This window comes from Lutra lutra, chromosome 3 (genome assembly GCF_902655055.1).
Source record: "Lutra lutra chromosome 3, mLutLut1.2, whole genome shotgun sequence".
Classification (NCBI taxonomy): domain Eukaryota; kingdom Metazoa; phylum Chordata; class Mammalia; order Carnivora; family Mustelidae; genus Lutra; species Lutra lutra.
In genome coordinates this window covers 96,028,984-96,053,536 of record NC_062280.1, presented here as the reverse complement: position 1 = coordinate 96,053,536, position 24,553 = coordinate 96,028,984, and the positions used below count along the sequence as shown (strand labels likewise).

Below are 24,553 nucleotides of genomic sequence, written 5' to 3'. Positions count from 1 at the left end.
ATTCTCTAATATCTTCCATGCTTTTTTTGAGCCCAGGTAGCACCTTGTAAATCATCATTCTGAACTCTAAATCTGACATATTATCAATGTCAGTATTGATTATGTCCCCTGGTTCTTTTTCTTTTTTGTGGTGAGTTTTTCTGCCTTGTCATTTTATCCAGATAAGAATATATGAATGAGAGAATAAAATACTAAAAGGGTGGCAAAGACCCCAGAAAAATGTACACTAACAAAATCAGAAGATACCCCAAATTGGGGGGAGAAGAAAGGGTGTAAAAAGAAGTTTAAAAAAAATTTTTAAAAAATTAAAAAAATATATATATATTAGACTGGTGAATAGAACAGAGCCACCACCTTCATTTTGGGTGTATTTTTGGTCTCTTAGAAGAAACTACCTCCCAAAATTTCAAAGAAAGAAAAACACATATATACAAAAATAAGGGTAAACAATGAAGATACAGAATATGACTAAAGTTGAAAATTTAAAAAAATTCTAAGAAAGGAATTGATAAGATAAGTTGGTTAGAAAAAGAAAGAAAAATAAAGTGGAGAGTATTAGCTCAGGCTGGAGACTAGAACAAAGTTGTGTGCTAGAATTAGGGTATAATTTGATCTATTAGAAGAAATTGTATCCCAAAATTTTTTAGAAGAAAAAACCCTGTAGGGATGTATTATAATGAAGGTTTAAAAAGAATTTTTTTTTAAAGATTTTATTTATTTGACAGAGATTACAAGTAGAGAGAGAGAGGAGGAAGCAGGCTCCCCGCTGAGCAGAGAGCCCGATGTGGGGCTTGATCCCAGGACCCTGGGACCACGACACGAGCTGAAGGCAGAGGCTTTAACCCACTGAGCCACCCAGGCGCCCCTTAAAAAGAATTTTTTAAAAAAGGTATTGTTAAGATAAACTAGTTAAAAAACGTTAAGAGAGGAAAGAGGAAAAGTTAAAAAAAATTAGAATTAAATTGAATTAGAAAAAAATAAAATTAAGAAAAATTTAATAAAGAATTATGGGGAGAAAGCCATCAATTCCATGCCTTGCTTTCCCCTCCTCTGGAATTCCACTGTTCTCCTTGATCAGTGAGCTTGGTCTTAGCTGGATGTTCTTGCTTAACTTCTGGGGGAGGGGCCTGTTATAGTGATTCTCAAATGTCTTTGGCCGAGGCAGAATTGTGTGGCCCTTGCCAGGGACCAGGCTAAGTAATCTGCTCAGGTTCGCTCTTGGGAAGTTTTTTTCCCTGAATGCTTTCCATAGAGCTCTGCAGGATGGGAATGAAAATGGCAGCCTCCCAATCTCTGCCCTGGAGAACTCAGGGTCCCACACCTCAGTGCACCCTCAGAGACAAGTGCTCAATCACTCCCATCTCCCTGGTCTCCGGTCGTGCTCTGAGCTCACCTGGCCTATGACCAAGCGTTTCTGTCTCCTGTACGTAGCCCCATTTGTAGTCTCTAAACCCAGCAGATTCTTGCCACTCTGCTCTTCCAGTGGATAAAGATGGGTCTTCCTGGATCTGCCACTTGTAGGGTTCCTGCTCAAAGAGCAGTGGTATGACTGTGCCATGGGTCACAGTTTAAGGTAACCCCAAGCTGAGAGCTCACTCCTTGGCTCTGTCTCTGTAGCCAGGTTCCCTGCTCTGATACCTGTGAGCTCTGCTACACTCAGACACCTTGGATCCTTCTGTGACCCCGGAACCTGAGACCACACTCTCCCCACGATGGCTTCACCCCCCATTAGCCTCTGGATTGACGTCCCTCAGTGGACAGACTTTTAAAAGTTCAAATTTTGTGCTCCATTGCTCCACCACTTACTGCAAGCTGGCCCTTCCCCCTGCGGTCTATCTTCCCATTGCTTCAGATTCACTTCTCCGCACATCCTACCTTTGAGAAAGTGGCCAATTTTCTGTTTCTAGAATTGCTACTCTTCTCTTTGATCTCCTGTTGGGTTTGTAGGTGTTTGGAATGGTTTGATAACTATCTAGCTTAACTCCTGCGACCTGATGTCATCTCACTCTGCTACTCCTCTGCCATCTTGACTCCTCAAGAGAAAATGATTTTTTACTTCTGTGGTCTTCTTCCCAAAAGCCCTAACTCCAGTTTAATTATAAAAAAAAAAAAAATCAAACATATTACAATAGAGGAGCATCCCACAAAATACATGATAAATTATTTTTCAGTACTGTCAAGGTCATCAGAAACCAAGGAAGTCTAAGAAACTGTCACAAGCAAGAAGAGCCTAAGGAGACAGGACAGTTAAACATAAAGTGCTGAGGGGCGCCTGGGTGGCTCAGTGGGTTAGGCCGCTGCCTTCGGCTCAGGTCATGATCTCAGGGTCCTGGGATCGAGTCCCGCATCGGGCTCTCTGCTCGGCAGGGAGCCTGCTTCCCTCTCTCTCTCTGCCTGCCTCTCCTGTCTACTTGTGATCTCTCTCTGTCAAATAAATAAATAAAATCTTAAAAAAAAAACATAAAGTGCTGATGTAAAATGGTGTACTGTATGTAATTCTGGAACAGAAAATGGACATTACATTAAAACTAAGGTAATCTAAGAATAATCTAAATCAATATTATCACTGGTGAATGTATATACAAATTTGTTTTTAGTTTTCTTTTTTTTAACACTTTGATTTATATTCCAGTTCATTAACATACTGTGTACTATTAGTTTCAGGTAGATAATATAACTCTTCCATACAACATCTGGAACTCATCACAGCCAAGTGTGTCCCTTAGTCCCCATCACCTCTTTCACCCATTCCCCTACCCACCTCCTTCTAGTAACTAACCATCAGTTTGTTCTCTATAGTTAAGAGTGTTTCTTAGTTTGCCTTTTTTCCCCCTTTGCTCATTTGTTTTGTTTCTTAAATTCCATATGTGAGTGAAATCACATGGTATTTGTCTCTTACTGACTTATTTCACTTAGCATAATACTCTCTAGCTCCATCTATATCCTTACAAATGGCAAGATTTCATTCTTTTTAATATTTAATATTAAAAATTAAAATTAAAAATTAAAATTAAAAATTCTATTTAATATTAATATTTAATATTTAATAATTTAATATAAAATGAATATTTAATATTCATTCTAATTAATATTCCATTATATATGTACACACACACACACACACACACAAACTTCTTCTTTATCCATTCATCAATTGAGGGACACTTGGGCTATTTCCATAATTCATCTATTACAGATAATGCTCCTATAAATTTCAGGTGCATGTATTCCTTTGAATTGGTATTTTGTATTCTTTGGGTCAATACGTAGTAGTGCAATTGCTGGATCGTGGGGTAATTCTATTTTTAACTTTTTGAGGAAACTCCATACTGTTTTCCATTGTGGCTGCAGCAGTTTGCATTCTCAGCAACAGTGCAAGAGGTTTGTCCTTTCTCCATGTCCTCGCCAACACCAGCTGTTCTTTGTGTTGTTAATTTTAGCCCTTGTGACAGGTATGAGGTGATAGCTCATTGCAATTTTGATTCGCATTTCCCTGATGATAATTGATATTGAGCATCTTTTCATGGATCTGTTAACTATCTGTATTTTTTTCTTTGGAAAAATGTCTGTTTGTGTCTTCTGCCTATTTTTTAATTGGATTATTCTTTTTTTGGTGTTAAGTTTTATAAACGCTTTATATATTTTGTATACTAACCCTTTATCAGCTCTGTCATTGCAAATATCTTCTCCCATTCCATAGGCTGCCTTTTAGTTTGTTGTTTCATTCACTGTACAGAAGCTTTTAATTTTGATGTAATCCCTACAGTTTATTTTTCCTTTTGTTTGCTTTGCCTCAGGAAACATAACTAGAAGTTGCTACAGCCTGTAGTCAAAGAAGTTACTGCCTGTGTTCTCTTCTAAGACTTTATGGATTCAGGTCCTACATTTATCAAATTAATTTTGTATTTATTTTTGTGTCTGATGTAAGAAAGTGGCCCAGTTCCGTTCTTTTCCATGTAGCTGTCCAGTTTTCCCAATACGTTTTGTTGAAGAAAGAGTTTTTTCCCCCCTTGGATATTCTTTCCTGCTTTGTCAAAGATTAATTGACCATATCATTGTGGGCTCATTTCTGGGGTTTCTAGTCTGTTCCCTTGATCTATGTATCAATTTTTGTACTGGTACCATACTGTTTTGATTACTAAAGCTTTATCATATAACTTGAAGTCAGATGTATGATGCCTCGGGGCACCTAAGTGGCTCAGTGGGTTAAGCTTCTGCCTTTGGTCAGGTCATAATCTTGGGGTCCTGGGATTGAGTCCGCATCAGGCTCTCTGCTCAGCGGGGAGCCCTCTTTACCCACCTCCCCTGCCTACCTCTCTGCCTACTCGTGATCTTTCTTTCTCTGTCAAATAAATAAATAAAATCTTAAAATAAAAAAGAAGTGTGATGCCTCCAGTTTCGCTTTTCTTTTTCAAGGTTGTTTGGTGACTTGAGGTTTTTTTGTGCTTCCATACAAATTTTAGGATTGTTTATACTAGCTCTGTGAAAATGCTGTTAGTGCTTTGATACAGAATTTGCATTTAAAATATGTAGATTGCTTTGTGTAGTATAGACATTTTATTTATTTTTTTTAAAAGATTTTATTTATTTGAGGGAGGGAGAGAGAAGCTCATGCAGACTCCAATGTGAGACTCAGTCTCATGACCCTGATGTCATGAACTGAGCTAAAACCAAGAGTTAGACACTTAATCAACTGAGCCACCCAGGCAACCCTGTATAGACATTTAAAAAATATTTGTTCTTCTAATCCAAGAGCAAAGAATATCTTTCCATGTCTTTGTGTCATCTTCAATTTCTTTCATAAGTGTTTTATGGTTTTCAGAGTATAGGTCTTTCACCTCTTTGGTTAGATTTATTCCTAGGTTTTTTGTGCAGTTGTTTTTCCTTGTTTTTTTTTTTGTGCAGTTGCAAATGGGATCACTCCTTAATTTGTTCTTTTTGCTTCTTCACTATTGGTGTATAGAATGCAACAGATTTCTGTATGTTGACTTTGTATCCTGTGATTTTAATGAATTTGTTTACCAGTTTCAGCAGTTTTTTGGGGGAGTTTTTTGGGATTTTCTATATCGAGTGTCATGTCATTTGCAAATAGTGAAGGTTTGACTTCTTTCTTGCCAACTTGGATGCCTTTTATTTATTTTTGTTGTTGATTTCTGTAGTTAGGATTTCCAGTACTGTGTTAAATAACTGGGTGGAGTGGACATCCCTATCTTGTTCCTACTGTGAGGAAAAGCTCAGTTTTTCCCCCTTTGGGGAAGATATTAGCTGTGGATTTTTCATAGATGATTTTTATTATGTTGAGATATGTTCCCTGTAAACCTACTTTGTTGAGGGGTTTTATCATGAATGGATTTTGTACTTTGTCAATTTTTTTCTGCATCTATTGAAATGATCACGTGGTTCTTATCCATTCTTTTATTTATGTAATATATTATTTTGATTCAGTTGTGACTATTGTGAATAAACATTCACAATCCAGGAATAAACCCCATTTGATTGTGGTGATTTTTTGAACGTATTATTGTATTCTGTTGGCTAGTATTTTGTTGAGGATTTCTGCATCTATGTTCATCAGAGATAATGGCCTGTAGCTCTCTCAGGTATTTTTTGTTGTTGTTGTTGTTGTTTTTGTTAGTGTGTGTGTGGGGGGGGTGGTATCTGTATCTGGTTGTGGTAGTCAGGGTACTGCTGTCCTCACAGAATGAATTTGGAAGTTTTTCTTCCTTTTCTATTTTTTGGAAGAGTTTGAGAAGAATGGATATTAACTTTTAAAAAAATGTTTGGGAGAATTTGCTTGTGAAGCCATATTTGTCCTGGACTTTTATTTGTTGAGGGTTTTTTTCATTACCAATTCAATTTCCTTGCTAGCAATCTATTCAAATCCTGTATTTTTTTCCTGCTTCAGTTTTGGTATGTTATATATTTCTAGGAATTTATCCATTTCTTCTAGGTTGTCCAATTTGTTGTCATATAATTTTTCATAATATTCTCTTATAATTGTTTGTATTTCTGTGGTTTGGTTGTTATTTCTCCTCTCAAATTTGTAATTTTGTTTGAGTACTTTCTCTCTCTGTCCTTCTCTCTTTTTGATTAGTCTTGTTAGAAGTTAATAATTTTTTTTTCCCATTTTTTCAAAGACCAGCTCCTGGTTTCATTGACCTATTTTTTTTTTTTTTTAGTTTCCATATCACTTATTTTTACTCTAATCTTTTTTATTTCTTTCCTTCTGTTGTCTTAAGGCCTTATTTGTTGTTTTTTTCCCTTAGCTCTTTCACATGTAATGTTATGTTGTTTATTTGAGATTTTTCTTGCTTCTTGAAGTTGGCCTGTATTGCTCTATACTTCCATCTAGAATGGATCACTTTGGCTGCACCCAAAGGATGCAGTTGTGTTTTCATTTTCATTTGTTTCCATGTACTTTTTTATTTCTTCTTTTATTTCCTGGTTGACCCATTCATTGTTTTGTAGCAGGTTATTTAACCTCCGTGTATTTGTGGTCTTCCTAGATTTTCTTCTTGTGGCTGACTTTTAGATTCATAGTGTTGTGGTCAAAACAGCTTCATGGTATGACTTCAGTCTTCTTATATTTGTTGAGGGCTGTTTTGTGGCCCAAGATGTGATCTGTTCTGGAGAATATTCCATGTGCACTTCAAAAGAATGTGTATTCTGCAGTTTTAGGATGGAATGTTCTGAATATTATCTGTTAAGGTCATCTGGTTCCAGTGTGTCCTTCACAACTATTGTTTCCTTGTTGATTTTTGTTTAGATGATCTGTTCATTGATGTAAGGGGAGTGTTAAATTTCCCTAATATTATTGTATTATTATAATGGGTTCCTTTACATTTGTTATTGTTTTATATGTCTGGGTACTCCCATATTGAGAGAATAAATATTTACAATTGTTATATCTTTTTGTTGGATTATCCTCTTTATTATTATATAGTGTCCTTTGTCTCTTATTACAGTCTTTGTTTTAAAGTCTACTTTGTCTTATATAAGTATTGCTACTCTGGTTTTCTTTTGACATCATTTGCATGATAAATGTTTCTTCATCCTCTCATTTTCAATCTGCAGTTCTCTTTATGTCTAAAGTGAGTATTTTTGTAGGGGACATATAGATGGGTCTTCGTTTTTTATCCATTCTGTCACTTTATTCCTCTTGATTGGAGTGTTTACTCCACTCACATTCACAGAAGTTATTGATAGATATGCACTCATTACCATTTCATTACTGGATTTCTGGATATTTTCACTGGCCTTTTCTTGTCTTTCTCTCTTTTATGTTTTGCTGATTATCTTTAGTGCTATATTTGGATTTCTTTCTCTTTATTCCTTGTATGTTTATTAGTGGTTTTTCATATTCAGTTGCCTTTAGGTTTGTATATAACATCTTCTGCAAATAGCAGTTTATATTAGTTGATGATCATTAGGCTTGAACACATTCTTTTCTCCTCTTCTCCCCACATTTTATGTATATGTTATTATATTTTATAACCTCTTTTGTGAGTTCCTTGACTTATTTTTCTACAGAAATATTCATTTTTACTGCTTTTGTGATCCCTGCTTTATACTGCCACTTTGGATCTCTCGTTTCCCCTCAGAGAGTCACATTTAATATTTCTTACAGGGCTGGTTTAGTGGTCATGAACTCCTCAGGTTTTGTTTGTCTGGGAAACTCTTTACGTCTTCTTCTATTCTGAGTGATAGCCTTGCTGGATAGTGTATTCTTGGCTGAAGATTTTTCCCATTCAGCACATTGAACATATCATGTCACTACTTTCTGGCTTGCCAAATTTCATTTAAAAATCTCTTGCTAGCCTCATGGGTTTTCCACTGTAAGTTAAGGATATCTTTTGTCTTGCTGCATTTAGGATTTTTTTATTTATCACTATATTTTGCAAATTTAATTACCATTTTCTTGGTGTAGGCTGCTTTTGTTGATTTTGATTGGAGTTCTATGTGTCGCCTGGATCTGGACATCTATTTCCTTCACCAGATTAGAGAAGTTTTCAGCTATTATTTCTTCAAACATACTTTCTGCACCCTTTTTTTCTCTCTTCATCTTCTGGGACTCTTATAATATAAAAGTTATTATGTTTTATGGAGTCACTGAGTTCCCTAGGTCTGTTCTCATTTTGCATAATTCTTTCTCTCTTTTGTTCAGCTTTATTACTTTTCTATTACTTTGTCTTCTAGGTCATTAAATCATCCCTCTGCTTCTTTCAGCCTCCCATTCATTACATCAAGAGTTTTTCTAATCTCATTTATTGCATTCTTAATCTCTGATTGATTCTTTTAAATTCTTTTATCTCTGTGGTAAGGACCTCACTGATGTCTTCTATTCTTTTCTGAAGCCCAGTGAGTATCCTTATCATCACTGCTTTAAAATCTCCATCAGGCCTGTTACTTATATCTGTTTACTTGGTTAGATATCTGGCCATGGCCTTATCTTGTTCTTTCATTTGGGATAAATTCCTTCTTCTTAGCATTTCATCTAAGTCTCTGCCTTCTTCTCTGTGTTAGAAAAGCCAGATATCTGCCCTCCTCAAAGTAATGGTCTTATGAAGAAGATGTCATGTAGTGCCCAGGGCCTGGTGGTTCAGGGAGGGCCTCCAATGTGTGCTGCCTGCTCTCTGCTCTTGTATTTTGACTGCTGTGTCCTTCAGATCAGTCATCTGCAGAGGCGTTTCTTGTAAAATGTAGGTAGTGTTTCACTCTCAGACTGAATGAGACAAGTTTTAACTAGCACTTTGCTCTGCTTATGAAATGAGACCTGTCACCCTGCAAGGCTAGAACCCACACCCTGCAAAACTGGTTGGGAGAAATAGTATGGGCAGGGGTCTGAGCTGATTTTCTAGTGGAGGGGCCTGCCACACTGGGACTGAGGCAAGCAAGACTGAGAAGGGCAGTTCCAGCAGAGTTTAGGCATGCGGGGCTTAGTGCAAGCAAATTATGCAGCCAGTGTCCACACTGTGCTGCTTCCTACAGGTGGTGCTGTGTTTATGCTGAGAGGTGGGGAAAGGAAATGGAGCATCTTTGTTCCTAGAAAGGTGTCTTCATGAATGCTGTGTCTCAGGGACATGCTCCAAGAAGAGCAAATAATCTCCCCACTATGTGCTCTAGGTGCTCTTCGGATCATTGTTTCCATGATGCATCCCCGTGTTGTTTGTATTCTTCCTTTCCAAGAGCAACACTGTGCCCTCTGGAGTCTATCCCAGCTAAGCCCACTGACCTTTAAAACTCCAGGCTCTTAAGTGTTTTTAAGTGTTAGAGGAATTTTTAAGTGTCTTTAAGAATTAAGGAAATTCAGCCCCTCTCATTCTCCAAGCCAATGGTTAAGGGCATCTCCTGTTCCCCAAGTTCCTCTCCCCAAGTTCTCTCTTGCTTGCCCTTTTCCACCACCATGGCCCCTTCCCCTCTGCAGTAGGCAGGATCTGCTTCTCCCCTACACCATGTGTCCATCCTTCCCACATTCTTCAGTGTGGCCTATTCTCTTCCATTAGTTTTGGATATTGTTCTCTCAATCTTCAGGTCAATTTCTGGGGTATTTAGGCTGATTTGATAGTTATCTAGTTGTATTCATGGGATGAGGTGAGCCTAGGGTCCTCCTACTCCACTGCCATCTTCTTATCTCTCCAAATCTATTTTTAGTTTTCTGATAGAGTAGGATGACCAATAATAAAAGTTGCATTTAAGTTATGATTTCTGAGGCATTTTAAGAAAGGCTATTCCCCCATGATCAAGTAAAGTGATTCATATTAACAGGGGGATGCTAAAACCGAAAAAAAGAACTAAAATTATTGTTATTTTGAAGGATTAAATTATATCTTCAAATATACAAAATAGTTGGCTAAGATGCAAATTCATTCAGATCTACACAGAACATAGTTAACTTTGAATATGCTTCTACCACTTTAATGCTATCCGTAAAATTTTACTTTATCCTAATGTTAAGAACTATATAGGAAACTGACTAGTTTGTTTAGTTTAATTACATTGTATTCCTTTTTTAAAAAAAGATTTATCTATTTATTTGAAAGAGAGAGGTAGGGGGAAGGGCAGAAGGAGAGGGAGAGAGTAAATCTTCAAGCAGACTCTTCCACTGAGTACAGAGCTGAATGCAGGGCTCACTGTCACAACCCTGAGATCATGACCTGAGCAGAAATCAAGAGTTGGATGGTTAACCAATTGAACAACCTAGGATCCCCACATTGTACTTCATGGTAAAGAGTTAGTACATTATTTTCACTTCACCACATTTTCATAGTACCACTTGTAAAAGTATTCTCTTAGTGTTTTTTACTAAATGTCATTTGCCAAATAAAAATTTAACACCTAGCTATTCTATCCAACCTATATAGATAAATCCATCCCTCATGATTCAGTCTACTAGCCAACAAATGTATGCATCATTATGGTTAAGGATTTCAGAAGAGACTATGACTGAAGATTATTCCCTTAAGTAGGAATTTGTTCTGTGTGAAATGGAAAGTAATATTGGCCAAATATTTCATGAAATTATGTAGATTCAGTTTTAGACAACCAGTCGTAGCACTTGAACTAAGGCTGTGAAATATCCTCTTATCTCCCTCCACATACAAGGGTTGATTAAGAGAAACTTGTCCTGAAAACAACCAGAGTGAGTAGAAAACCTAAACACAACTCATGTATGCTTGATTAATTTAGTGTTCAATATATGTTTGCTACATAGGTTTTCTAGAATCAAAGATTTTCAATGAAAAAGGACACAATGCCAAGAGAAGGAGAAGTAAACAAAGAAGCAAGCAAACAAACAACAACAACAACAACAACAACAGTTTTTCAAGAGACAAGGCAGTCAACATAACAAGAAGCTAAGGAAAACATAATGTTTAAAATCTAATTGGAATCCCAGGAAGAAAGGAAAAGAGTAAATTTTTAGAGAAAATATCAAGAAATTTCCAAAAACAAAATTAAAGATATTAAACAATATATCCTAGAAATATAGTGAATCCAAAATAGGTTATAAACCAACATAGACACACCTACACAAACTCACAAATTCAAATGATACCTCCAGACACAGCAAAGACAAACTTTTGAAAACAAACAAAGAAATTTTAAAGGCAATCATTGAAAAAAAAACACGTTATGTACATCGGCATAAAATTATAAAATACGTTAAGAGTCACCAATAGAGACAGTGTAAGCTAGAGGACGTTGGAGAGTCATCCTTTAAGTAATGAAATAAAAAGGAAAATTCAACTTAGAATATTATACCCAGAAAGAATATCTTTCAGAACTGAAGGTGAAATTCAGAATTAGTTAAACAAATGAAAGCTGAGAGACTATATTACCTGCACACTTTAACTAAAATAAATGTTAAAGAAGTTTTATGGAAAAAAGGAGTATGATACCAGACAAAATTTGGATTTAGACAAAGATATGTGGAGCTTTGATAATGCTAAAAGTGAAGTTAAAGTTAAAATATATACTTTTTACTTATTTTAATAACTTTAAAATATAATTAACTTTCTAAAACAAAATGCAGCATATTATATGCAAAATACACCAGAATATATTACTTTGCATTTTTTAGTTTAAGTTTTATATAAATAAAATTAAGTATATACTATTTTTTAAAGATCTTATTTATTTATTTATTTATTTAAGAGAGAGAGAACATGAGTGGAGTAGGGAGGAGCAGAGGGAGAGGGAGAAGCAGACTCCCAGCTGAGCAGGGAGGCCAACTCCACCCATTTCAGTCCCATGACCCCCAGATTATGACCCAAGTGGGGCAGCTGGGTGGCTCAGTAGGTTAAGCCTCTGCCTTTGGCTCAGATCATGATCCCAGGGTCCTGGGATCAAGGCCCACATTGGGCTCTCTGCTCAGCAGGGAGCCTACTTCCTTCCTTTCTCTGCCTACTTGTGATTTCTCTCTCTGTCAAATAAATAAATAAAAGCTTAAAAAAAAATTATGACCCAAGTGGAAGGCAGACACTTAACCCCTGAGCTACTCTGGTGCCCCAAGTATACCCTCTTCTATGGTGGTTTCTTTCATTCAGCATAATAAAGAAGGGATTATGTTACATATGTATCTTATTTATGTTTTTATTGCTGGGTAGCATTAAGTTGTATGACTGCACTATAATTTTTTTATCTACTTACCTATTATTAGAGCATTCCTTATTTATGACTATTACAAATAAAGTTGCTAAGAACATTTCTGTACTTGTCTTTATATACACAGATAAGCTTTTATTTCTCCTGGAAAAATACCTAGTAGTGGAATGGCTGTATTAAATGGTAAACACAAAACAACCAGTTTTCCGAAGTGGATGTGCCATTTACATTTTCTTTCTTTTTTGGGGGAGTGGGTGCTATTTATTCTTGACAAATATCCTACATCCATAATCCTCTCCAGTCAGAAGTTCTTTGAAATGCTGCCCATGACCTTTGCTAGTCAGAGGATGGAGTCATTTGACTCCCCCATCCAGCAAATGGCCCCAAAGATAGCATTGATTTTAACCTGGCTATTGAAACTGCCTGTCACCTTGTCAACCTCAGCCACACTCATCTGGATGGACCTGTGGTCCTTGGTGACCATGATGTGGTTGTTGGCAGTACATTTCCAGGCAGGTACTGGTCCACGAACTCACAGGCAATGTTCTGCATGTAGAGGGTGCATCTGCTGCCACCATCACCACTGCAAGCACAAAAAAGCCATTTTACATTTTCACCAACAGTGTATAAGTCTTTCAGTCCCTCCATATCCTTGCCAACACTTGATATAATCAGTTCTTTTTCTTCTTTCCCTCCTCCTCCTCCTCCACTTCTTTTTCTCCTCCTCCTCCTCCTCCTCCTCCCCCTCCTCCTCCTCCCCCTCTTTCTCCTCCTCTTTCCAAATTAAGCCATTACAATAGGGATCCCACTGGATCATGGTTTTGCTTTATGTTTCCTTACTGATCAATGCTTTGAACATCTTTTCATATATTTACTGGATATCTATACCTTCTTTGAAGAAGCTAAGTGTTTTTAGTTTTTTTTCTTATTATTGATTTTTGAGACCTCTCTGTGGATTTTATCTACAAGTCTTTCATCAGATACAGTATTTGCAAAAATATTATCTGAGTCTGTAGTATGTGTTTCTACTCTCCTAACAGTGACTTTTGAGAAGCAGCAGCTTTTACTTTTCACAAAGTCCAATTTATCAAATTCTCTTCTATGGAATATGCTTTTGTCTCTATATCTAAGAAATATTTGTCTAACCCAGTGTCGTGAAGATTTTCCCTTAAGATTTCTCTAGGGGGCTGCTGGGTGGCTCAGTGGGTTAAGCCTCTGCCTTCGGCTCAAGTCATGATCCCAGGGTCCTGGGATCCAGCCCCGCATCGGGCTCTCTGCTCAGCAGGGAGCCTGCTTCCTCCTCTCTCTCTGCCTGCCTCTCTGCCTACTTGTGATCTCTGTCAAATAAATAAATAAAATCTTAAAAAAAAAAGATTTCTCTAGGAAATTTCATAGTTTTAGGATTTCAATTTTTATGTATGATCCAATCTTAATTAATTTTTGCATGTGGCAGAAAATATTTATCAAAGTTTTTTTAAACATAAGGATATCATAATCTCAGTAACATCTGTCAAAAAGACTATTCATTCTCTCCTGAGTATACTTTGCATATTTGTAAGATCAGTTGTCAGTGTATGTGGAAGTCTAATCCTGCACTATTTTATTGTATAAATTTTTTCATTCACCTTGCCTCCAATTCCATACTTTATTGATAATTCTAGCTTTATAATGAGTCTTTAGAGTAGGTTGTGTTTATTCTTGTTGTTTGGACCTTTGGTTAATCCAGTTCTTTGCATTTCTATTAGACTTTTATAACCACCTTGTTAATTCCAGGGGGGAAAATCCTGTTTGATCTTTGTTTGGGAATGCATTATGTCTACAGTTTGAGAAATTTTCATCTTAAATATATTGATAGTCAATACAGAAAATTACACTGTGCCTTCTTCAATGTTAAACCAACATGCCTCTGGATAATTTGTTCTTAATAGAAATAATAACAAAAGTAATGTAGCTTCCTTGCTGATAAATATGATTCCCTCTACATAACATTGGGAGTTAAGGTTTTAGTGTTAGAAGAGTAATAGGACCCAAAATGTCAATGCTCACTAACCTATGGTTTATTTTAGGAAAAAGATACAAGACAGAGATAGCATAAAGAATATACATCTTGACCAATGAGATAGCATGTATATTCTGTCATATATTCTTTAGAATATACATCTTGACCAATGACTATATCACATATGTAAGTTTTCATTTTTCTTGCTTTCTAAGAACCATAATTGTCATGCTTTCTCTCTCTGGTCTGATCAGAAAACACAAGGTGGTTTTGTTTTGTTTTGTTTTTTAAATGTTATGTTAGTTGCCATACAGTACATCATTAGTTTTTGAGGTCGTGTTTGTGCATGATTCATTGTTTGTGTATAACACAATGCTCCATGCAATATGTGCCCTCCTTAATACCCATCACTGGGCTTATCCATCCTTCCACCCCTCTCATCTCTAAAAGCCTCAATTTGATTCCTGGAGTCCATAATCTCTCATGGTTCATCCAGGCTCTGATTCCCTCCTGCCTTTCATTTTTCCCTTCCTTCTCCTAATGTCCTCCATGCTATTCCTTATGTTCCACAAATAAGTGAAACTGCATGATAATTATATTTCTCCATTTGACTTATTTCACTTAGCATAATCTCCTCCAGCTCCATCTATGTTGATGTAAATATTGGTTATTCATCCTTTCTGATGGCTGAATAATATTCCATTGTATATATGGACCACATGTATTTTTTTTAATCCATTCATTTGCTACAAGGTAGCCTTAAAACAACAGTAGAGCCAGGAGGCTCAAAATAGAATCTTAGCTGGAGTTTCATATCCCTTTCTAGCAAAGTAGGCATATTTCTTGCTATGTAAAAAGTGCCATAGCAGAACCTTCCAGGATTTTCAGAAAGTATAAAATTATCAGTCTAACTGCTATTAATAATCACTACTGCCAAGCTTAAACAAACCATCCCAAAACTCAATATAGGGCCCATTGTAATAATCAGTGCATTTCATAATTTAAGCAGGTGCCAGTGCCCTTTACATACTTAGAAAAGCTGCTCAGGTCAATTTTCAGGAGAATTAACTTGTCATGAGCCTCCCAACCCTCAGAAAAATCCACAAACATTTCTCTGTTGTACAACCTTATTCTTTGTTAATCATCAAAAACTATTGTAATTTATAATTATATATTTAATGAATTTGAAGGTTTTTCTTTTAAAATTTTGAATCCCTAAAAGCAGAACTTGAGACAAGGACTTGAGTGCAGATTTTTTTGGGGGAGAGAAGGGAGTGCAGAATGGAGATATGATAGAATAAAGTGAGCAATTTGTAGGATAAAGAAAATTCTGCATGAAGATACATTATGTATTTCACATTAGTAAACTATAGATACTCAATTCTACTAGCAGCCCTTGGTAATTATTCATGCTAGAATTGACTTCCTAATAGAGAGAAAGGCTAGAGCATTTATATATCAGCTGCTTTCTTCCACCCACAGGGGATTGCCTCCAGGGGCTTCAACCCCCGACCCCAACCTTTTTAACAGCATGTGCTCAGAGGCTAGTATAGTTATAGTGATATTGGAGAAGACACTGAGGAAGAAATGTGGCAAGATGCTAAGTGTAGGAATTGGGAGTATTGGCACCAGGTAAGTCAGGTCTCACCAGGACTGTCTACCACAACCTACATTAACTGACGCTACTATCAGGCAAGCTAAGGAGATGCATCATAGACTACAAGAGATGTGTGTATACTTGTTTTTTTTTTTTGTTTATTGTCTTTTTATCTGCTAGCAGTAAGCCACACAGTTTGTGTATGATTAGGAGCTGTGACTGTTTTATATACAATGTTCTCTTAGCCTAGAGCCTAGTGTGTAATCAACACTTCATAGATATTTTTCAGAAGGAAGGAGGAGAGGAAGAAAAGGAAAGAAGGAATGGTGATACAAGTCCAGTTTCCACACAAATGTATACATGAGTATTGGAGAGTGCTGGGGTTGCACTAGTAGGTACAAAGATTGGAGTTAGAAGTCACAGTAGAATGAAAAAACTGTGTAAAATAATCTCCGTTAAGATTCCCAAGTTTAGGGGTCCCTGGGTGGCTCAATCAGTTAAGCCTCTGCTTTTTACTCAGGTCATGATCCCAGAGTCCTGGGATCCAGTCCAGCATCTGGCTCCCTGCTTAGCGAGGAGTATGCTTCTTTCTCTCCCTCTCCTTCTGTGTGTGTTCACTCTCTCTCTCTCTCTCATTCTCATCCTCTCTCAAATAAATAAATAAAATCTTAAAAAAAAAAAAAACAATTCCCAAGTTTAAGTCATTAACTTTACAGTTTTGGTTCAAGTTTACTCCAAAGATTTAATTATTATAATTTTAAAATCAATTAGCAGTGTATTTCAAAATGAAACTATCACTTCTATTCATTCTCCTGGCACTTTCTAGAGCTGAGATCATTTGAATGAAGATCAAGAGTCCACTCTTTCCTTTTATTTTTAGGACACTCACTGAAATCTTTTCTGGCAACTGTCAGATTTCCTACTGCTTTGTCAATGAGAGTGATAGGTAGGCTTACAACCCTTGGGAATGTATACATCAAGTCAGAAATCAATCCGTATATTGACTCAAAGTACACAATATAAATAGTTGGTTCTGTGTTCCCACAGAAATGTTTTCATATATTCATTTACTTTGCTGTTTAAACACACTTCATGTCTAATAGATTAGTGACTGAAAGCTTTTCGAATATTGGAATCATTCACAATGATTTGAATGAAAAGATGATGCTATGTTTGCGTTACATCTGTTTTTGTTTGCTTAGAGGATAAATAAGAGTAGGGTTTTTTTTTCTTTTAATAGTCTCATTGTAGATTTTGAGCTTACATTTAGAACCTTTTGGAAATGGTTGCAACTAAACAAACAGAAGAGCAAAGAAGACAGTATCTTTAGATTGCTCTATTGTTCCTCAGATTTCATTTCTATTTGCCGAGCATTTTATGAAAAATAAGAAATGTAAATGATGACAATTTAATAATAACTGGTAAAGGTTGGTAGGATATTAAAATTAAATTAGTCACAATAGCAGTCACAATAAGAATTAGACTTTTAACAAACTAATGTTAATGTGAATTTTCTGGGTAGTCTTATTTATTTACGTACTTAATTATTTATTTATTTTTTTATTAACATATAATGTATTATTTGCCCCAGGGGTGCGGTAGTCCTTATTTAAAGGAGAAAATGTATTTTATACTATATGTAAAATTTAAGCATATAAGATCCTAACATGAGAAACCATGTTAAGTAGTATGTCAAAGTACATTTAAGAATATTTACACGTTGCAAGAACTAAGTAATTCAGTAAAAATTGAATCTTGGAATACTCTTAAGTGAGTGAATGAATGGATGGTTGGATGGATGAAGGAATGAATGAAGAATTAGTGAATATATACTCAAGTAAATAAATACTGTTTTGTTACTTTCAATTATCTAAAATAATTACTCTCCCCCTGCAAACAGAGAAATGATTGGCCAAAAGTCCTATCTTAATGAGTGGGTAAAATTCATTTTTTAAAACCTATTTTGAAATAAATGTAGACTAACAGAAGAGCTGCAAAAATGGTGTACAGCCTTCATTCAGTTGGCCCTAATTTTAACATTTTACATTCCATTATTGAAACTAAGAAATTAGTTATTAACTAAACCATATAACTTATTGATATTTCACCATTATTATTACTAATATCTTTTTTTCACTCTGAGATCCAAGTCAGTAATAACATTTAATTTGTCATTGACTTTTTTCACCCTCTAATCTGTGACAGATCTTCAGTCTTCCCTTGTTTTCTTTATCTTGACAGTTCTGAAAAATATGGATTTAGAATTTTGTAGACCCCCTTAATTTGTAGAGTTTGTTTTGTTCTGATTTATTTTATTTTATTTTTTTACAATATAGTTGAAGTTATAAATTTTGGAGAAGAATATCACAGAAGTGATATGCCATTCTCAGTGAATGACATCAAGTGGAACATTATATTTATATGTATTAAAAAAGGAAAAAAATAGTAACTCTACAGCATCTGCTGTATTTCTTCTATATAATGTTATTCTATTTCCATTGTAATAAAACATATATTGAGGAATGTATCTTTTAAGAATATGAAAATATTGTTTCTTCTTAAACTTTCACCCTCAAGGATTAGTATGGTTTGATGGATCTTGCCTGCAGTGATAATTATTGTGGTATTTAAAAAAAAAAGATTTTGTTTATTCATTTGACAGACAGAGATCACAAGTAGGCAGAGATGCAGGCAGAGAGAGAGGGAGAAGCAGGCTCCCGCTGAGCAGAGAGCCCGATGCGGGGCTCGATCCCAGAACCCTGAGATCATGACCTGAGCTGAAGGCAGAGGCTTTAATCCACTGAGCCACCCAGGCGCCCCTGTGGTATTTTTCCATTTCATTATTATTATGTTTACTAATTGAGGTTTTCTACAAAGAAGTATTATCTCCTTCCTCCCATTTTATCCATTTATTTAATCCTTTATATCAGTGTGTATTCATGCATGTTTATTTTATTATTTGGGTTATAATCAAATATTGTTGTTCACATATTGCTCAAATTGTTCCAACTTCGGCTATTGGGCAGGCGAGAATTCTACCACTGAACCACCAATGCTAACTTCGGCTATTGGGAATGGGGGATGTTTTCAGCCCAGCTTCTTTATCTTTTTGACATTGTACTTTCCTTATTTTTTTTTTTAAGCACTTTGTTACTTTCTGACAGGATAAGATGCTCTGATTTCTTCCTATATTTTCCTAATCTCAGCTATAGAAACAATCACTTGTCAATGGGCTTGACACACTTGAATTGTCTTTGTTTTATTATGGTAAAACATATAAAAACTAAAACCCAGCATTTTAATCCCTTTCAGCATACATTTCAGTGTAAGTACATTGTACTATTGAGCAACCATCACCACCATCCATTTCCAGAATTTTTCATCTTAAACTGAAACTCTGTACCCATTACTTAATAGCTCTACCCTGGCAATCCTCTTTCCATTTGTTGTCTCTATGAATTTGACCCTCTAGGCACCTCGTTTAAGTGGAATTAAACTATGTTTTTTCTTTTGTGTCTGGCTTATTTCACTTAGCACAATGTCTTCAAGTTTTAACCATATTGTATTATGTGTCAGAATCTTGCTCAAGAGTCATTTTTCATGTTTTATGTGATTAATATTCTTATAAAATGTTGTTTTCTTATGATATTGGAATATCACTTATTATCTTACTTGTGAGATCATCTTATCTTTAATATTAAAACATGTATTCTCTTAAGCATTTTAGTATAAGAAATATTCTGATATTAATGTTTATAAATATTGAAATTTATAATTTGAAAACTGGCATAACTGTTTAAGAAAGCACAGCTGGAAACTTCTGCTTCTGTTAGAATACAGAAATATGCTGGGCAATGTCACTCCAACACTAAAAATGAGAACAATAAAGGTAACCTACAAACCAAAAAATTTAAAGTCCAACTGAGATCTCTGGATGACCTAATTACCTGAAATCTGAAATATGATAAATTCTTTCTGGAAAAGATGTAACACATCACTGTTTCAACTTTGTTAGTACAGTGGATGGGAAGGGAAGTCGCCATACACAGGACAGAAAGAAGCAGATCAACATTTAACAATTTTTTTCAATTTTGAAGTATAGGGTTGAATTGCAGTTTAGATTCTGTAGGAGTCCCAGAAATATGGTGAATCTGCATCCAATTACTCTATTCCCAAGATGATTTTAAATGGTCATAAAGGAGATTAGGAAATGGGTATAAAACCCCACAAACTGAGAAAGTACTCTTTTGAAACACAAGCACTCCTGCTATCATCTTACCCTGCAGCTCAGCACTGACTCCAGTGGAGATAAGCTGCACAGCCAGACCATCCATGGCCTCCCACTTCTTCTAGTGGTGGTAAGCAGCACTGCAAAGCCTTCAGGCATCCCTTGCACTGCAGCTGACCCCCCCCCCCCACTGGCGGGACTGTCACTGCGCATCTTCCAGGGTCTATCACTGCAGCTCCACACTGCCTCCACTAGCCACATTCTGCACAGGCACGCCATTAATTGTCTCACACTGCAGATCATCGCCACCTCTAGTGGCCTTAATGAACACTGCAAAACCTTCTGGAATCCCTCCCACTGCTGCTGACGACTGCCTCCAGTGGTGGGCACCGACATTTCCATTTCTCCCAGGGTCTTGCAATGCAGATCACCACTGCCTCCAGTGGCTGCAAACTGCACTGGCACGTCTCCCAGAGCTCTCACAATGCAGCTCAGCATTTCCTCCAATGACAGAATTCTGCACTGCCATGCCATCAAGCAGCTCTCATATTTCAGCTTTCCACCACTGGAGGCAGTGCTGAGGTCCAGTGCAACAGGTGCTGAAAGATGGGGCAGTTCAGCTTGCCACCAAGGGAGGCAGTGCTGAGCTTCAGTGGGCAAGACAGGAAGATGTGCCGCTGGAGCTTCCCGACAATGCATGTAGTGGACAGATACCGTCCAAGGTGTGGGAAGGCGAGGCAGTGCAGATTTCTGCCACTGGAGGCAGTGCTGAGTTGCAGTCTGAGTGATAGTGAAAGATGTGCCAGTGCAGCTTGAGACCAGTGGTTGTGAGCTGTAGTGCGAGACACTGGAAGGCCCGGCAGTGCAGGTTCATGCCACTGGAGGGAGTGGTGATCTGCAGTATGAGAGTCACTGGAAGGCATGGCAATGCTGCTTGCCACCACTGGAAGCAGTGGCAAACTGCAGTGCAAAAGATGGAAGATAAGTGCTTGCATCTTGTTGGCACTGAAGGCAGTGGTGAGGCGCTGGGTGAGAGACCCTGAGAGGCAATGCGCTACAGCTTGTTTCTATAGGAGGCAGAGGTGAGCTGTATAGCCTGTTTCCCCAGGCTCAAGAGTTGTGGTAACAACCCCCTAGAACCATTCACCAACTCATCATTGTGCCATGTGTCTCCAGCTTAGGTTGTAATGAGCTGTCAAGATGGGGCAGGAGGGGCCTCCCTTGGGGGTTTGGAGCTTAGAGGAAACCAGACCTGACTCATGTTGCATTTGGAACCAATGAGTTGAACGTTTTTTTGGGAGAGTAACTTCGCTTCACCAAAAAGTACAATGGCATTGGTCAACTTTAGAATGAAGCTAATCACTACTTAAGAAACAAGCATGTGTAACCCCTTCTCCCAGGAACCGGAGCAGATGTGCAGGCCTTAGATTGGAGGTGCCTTCTTATCCCCACCTGACAATGCTTCTCCACTCTACCTCCACAAGACCCGAAGTTTTGAACATCAGCATCTGAGTCAGTCATGCCACTCGTCATAGGACGTCAGCGTTCAGAGAAAGCAGCAGGTACATTGGGCATAATGTCACATCCATGTCAGGACCGGAGGTAAAACTTCTCTTTAACACCAAACCTCCTGGTATCTCTAGTGGAGCCACAAAGTCAAAATGAAGCAGCCGTCAGCAATCTAGGGTGGGTGCAAGATTTCCTGAGTTTCCCTGCAGGTAGAACATGGCAGGGGGTCCCATTTTCTCCATTCATTTCTGGCTTAGAAAGGTGTTTGGAACATCTCTTTCCCAGGCAATCACTTTGATAAGAAAAGGAAGATGAGAGGTACTCTGTGTACTTAATATATAATGTGTTCCTTCATCTAACAGTGCTTATTCCACTGGGCCTAGGTTGTGGTGGAGTGGCCAGCACCTAGAGTTAGGTGGCTTTTTGAGGTCAGATAGAGACTTGGATGATGTCTTGTCATTTGTCAAAGGTGATGTTTCCTAATAGTAGTCTTTTCATCCAACGAGTTACAATGAGGGCAGAGGGAAAATTCAAAATGATTGCAAGGAGAGTTTTACGATTTAAAAGTTAAGCTTGACTTTCTAGTTTCAATAAATGGTGAAAGTCATTGGTGGTGAAGTCAGAAGGAGAGTCTTTGGGAATTATCTGGGATAGATGCATGCTAGTGGCTTCAAGGGACTTGGTGTCAGGAACCCTGGGGTGAATTTCTAGAACTTCTTGCTTGACGCTGGGTGAGTCAGGTTATCCCACAGGTTTTCCATTCGTCCTAAGGAAATTGCTGGCAGGTAATGTGCTTAAAATGGAATCCTCCCTCACTGCTGGTGCACATGGGGGCTGCTGCAGCCACTCTGCAACAGAGTATGGTGGTTCCTCCAAAAGCTAAGAATTGAACAACCCTGGGATGCAGCAATTGCACTCCCAGGTATTTACCCAAAGGACACAAAAATGCACATTCGATGGGGTACAAACACCACGATGTTTATAGCAGCATTATCAACAATAGCAAAATTATGGAGGGAGTCCCAATGTCCATTCACTGATGAATGGAGAAAGAAGATGTGGGAGATCGATACACAATGGAATAGGACCCAGCTTCACAAAGAATGAAATCTTACCATCTGCAAGAATGCGGATGGATCTAAGCACGATCTGTAAGGAAAGAGAAATGCCCACTGACTTTACTCCTTTGGAATTTCAGAATGAACATGGATGAACATAGTCGGGAGGAGGAAGGCAGGCAAATGAGGAAACAGACTCAATCTTAGAGCACAAACTGAGGGTTGCTATTGGGCAGGTGGAAGGGGTAAAGGGTGATGGCTATTAGGGAGGGCACTTGTTGATGAGTACTGGCTGTTCTATGCAGGTGAGGAATCACTAAATCCTACCCCTGAAGCAAAGGAATTAACACTGCATTGAAACTAATTGGAATTTAGTTAGAAAAGAAAAAGACCATGTTCTGCTTCATGAAGAATGAGATAAAATTGGAGTGATTTTCACTCTCCTGTTCTGTAGATGATAGTTTCCAAACACACTGTGGTAGGATACACTAATGTCTTATTGCATAAGGAGTCCTTGGAAAGCTGCGATGAAAGATTCAGATCTCAGAGCATGTTCACATTCCATTGATATGTTACTTAGAGTGTGCCCAGGTATAAAGGTAAGTGCAGAGAAATATGACAGAAGAGGAAAGTAGGTGTTAACCATTCAGGAGATAGCCTTCTGCCTTTCTCATGAGAGCCTTGGGCCAGTGTAATTTTGGAAGGGCAGGGGATCCTGGAGCTTTGCAGCAGACAGGGGAGTTCCAGGTCTGGGTAGAGCTGACAGGGGTCCCGGAGGACAGCAGAGTGCATTCTACAGGAGGGTGTGGGCAGGGCTGGCTCCAGGGGTGACTGTGTGTCTCCCGTGTGACAGTTGTGACAGGTCAGGGCTGTGAGCAGGTTCCTGGCTGAGGACAGGGGAGGCCTGGGTAGAGAGCTGGCAGAGCCCCTTCTTCTGTGCCACCAGCCTCAGCCAACACACATGAGGTCTTCATCTGTCCCTGTCCCTCCAATTCAGACTTCTCTGCATTACCAGGCCGAGACGTTGCTTTGGGCTTCATTCTTTGCACGTGGGTGAAGTTTCAAAAGTTTGATGGTGGAAATGACGTTCGTTAGAACATCTATTACTCTTTTACTTCCTGCTCCTCTTTCAATCACTGAAGTGAATCAGACCTGCTAGTGGAAAGGGGCAATCTGTGTTTGTTTGTTTTTTTTTCCTGTTTTAATTAAACAATGAGAAAACAGACTTCTGAAATATTCAAGGAATCCTTTGTGGGGGCTTATGTTTTTCTCTTCCATGAACCACTTTCTGATATTCGAAATTATTTTTGAGGGGCACCTGGGTGGCTCAGTCGTTCAGCATCTGCCTTTGGCTCAGGTCATGATCGCAGGGTCCTGGGATGGAGCCACGCATTGGGCTCCCTGCTTGGTGGGAAGCCTGCTACTCCCTCTCTCACTCCCCTTGCTTGTGTTCCCTCTCTTGCTGTGTCTCTCTGAGTCCAATAAATAAATAAAATCTTTAAAAAAAAAGAAATTATCTTTTAAAGTAAAGCACAGCCTCAGAGGTGTAAACTGGGTGCAATGCCCTTTGTGAGGGGAGAAATGGAGGAGGAGTGTAGGTTGTTTAGGAGCCCAGGGAGTAGCTCATTGTGTTCCCAGTGGAACACAAGCCCCTGTTAGCCTTCCTTGGCAGCGGGGTGGGTGTGCTGCTCACTTGGTGGCCATCCTGGGCTCTGAAACCTGACCCATTGAGTCCCTTGGGACTAGAACTGGGGAATCGATGAGGAAAACAGAATGAACCCTGGAGGGTCCCTGCATCCTTTGCACTCCAACAACTCCATGGAGCAAAGGAGCTCATCATCCGTGAGGCGCGTCAGGATCCCTGAGGGTGTGGGCTTTGCTTCATGGGGAGAGGGTCTATCTTCATCTTTATCTGAACCAGAACCATGTTTTCTGGTTTTGAAGACCCAGACCTTTACATGACCGTGCCATTATTATTCTTGTTATTTTAAGAAGGCCATCTAGACATTGACTTCGAGATGCAAATATCAAAAGGAAAACCATAAGGGCACATATATATA

At 38.1% G+C, this 24,553-nt stretch overlaps 1 pseudogene; it reads right to left on the bottom strand.

Annotated features, from left to right (window-relative positions):
- Positions 1-12,403: 12,403 nt before the first annotated feature.
- On the bottom strand, positions 12,404-12,654 carry LOC125095927 (40S ribosomal protein S21-like; annotated as a pseudogene).
- Between the last annotated feature and the right edge of the window lie 11,899 nt (positions 12,655-24,553).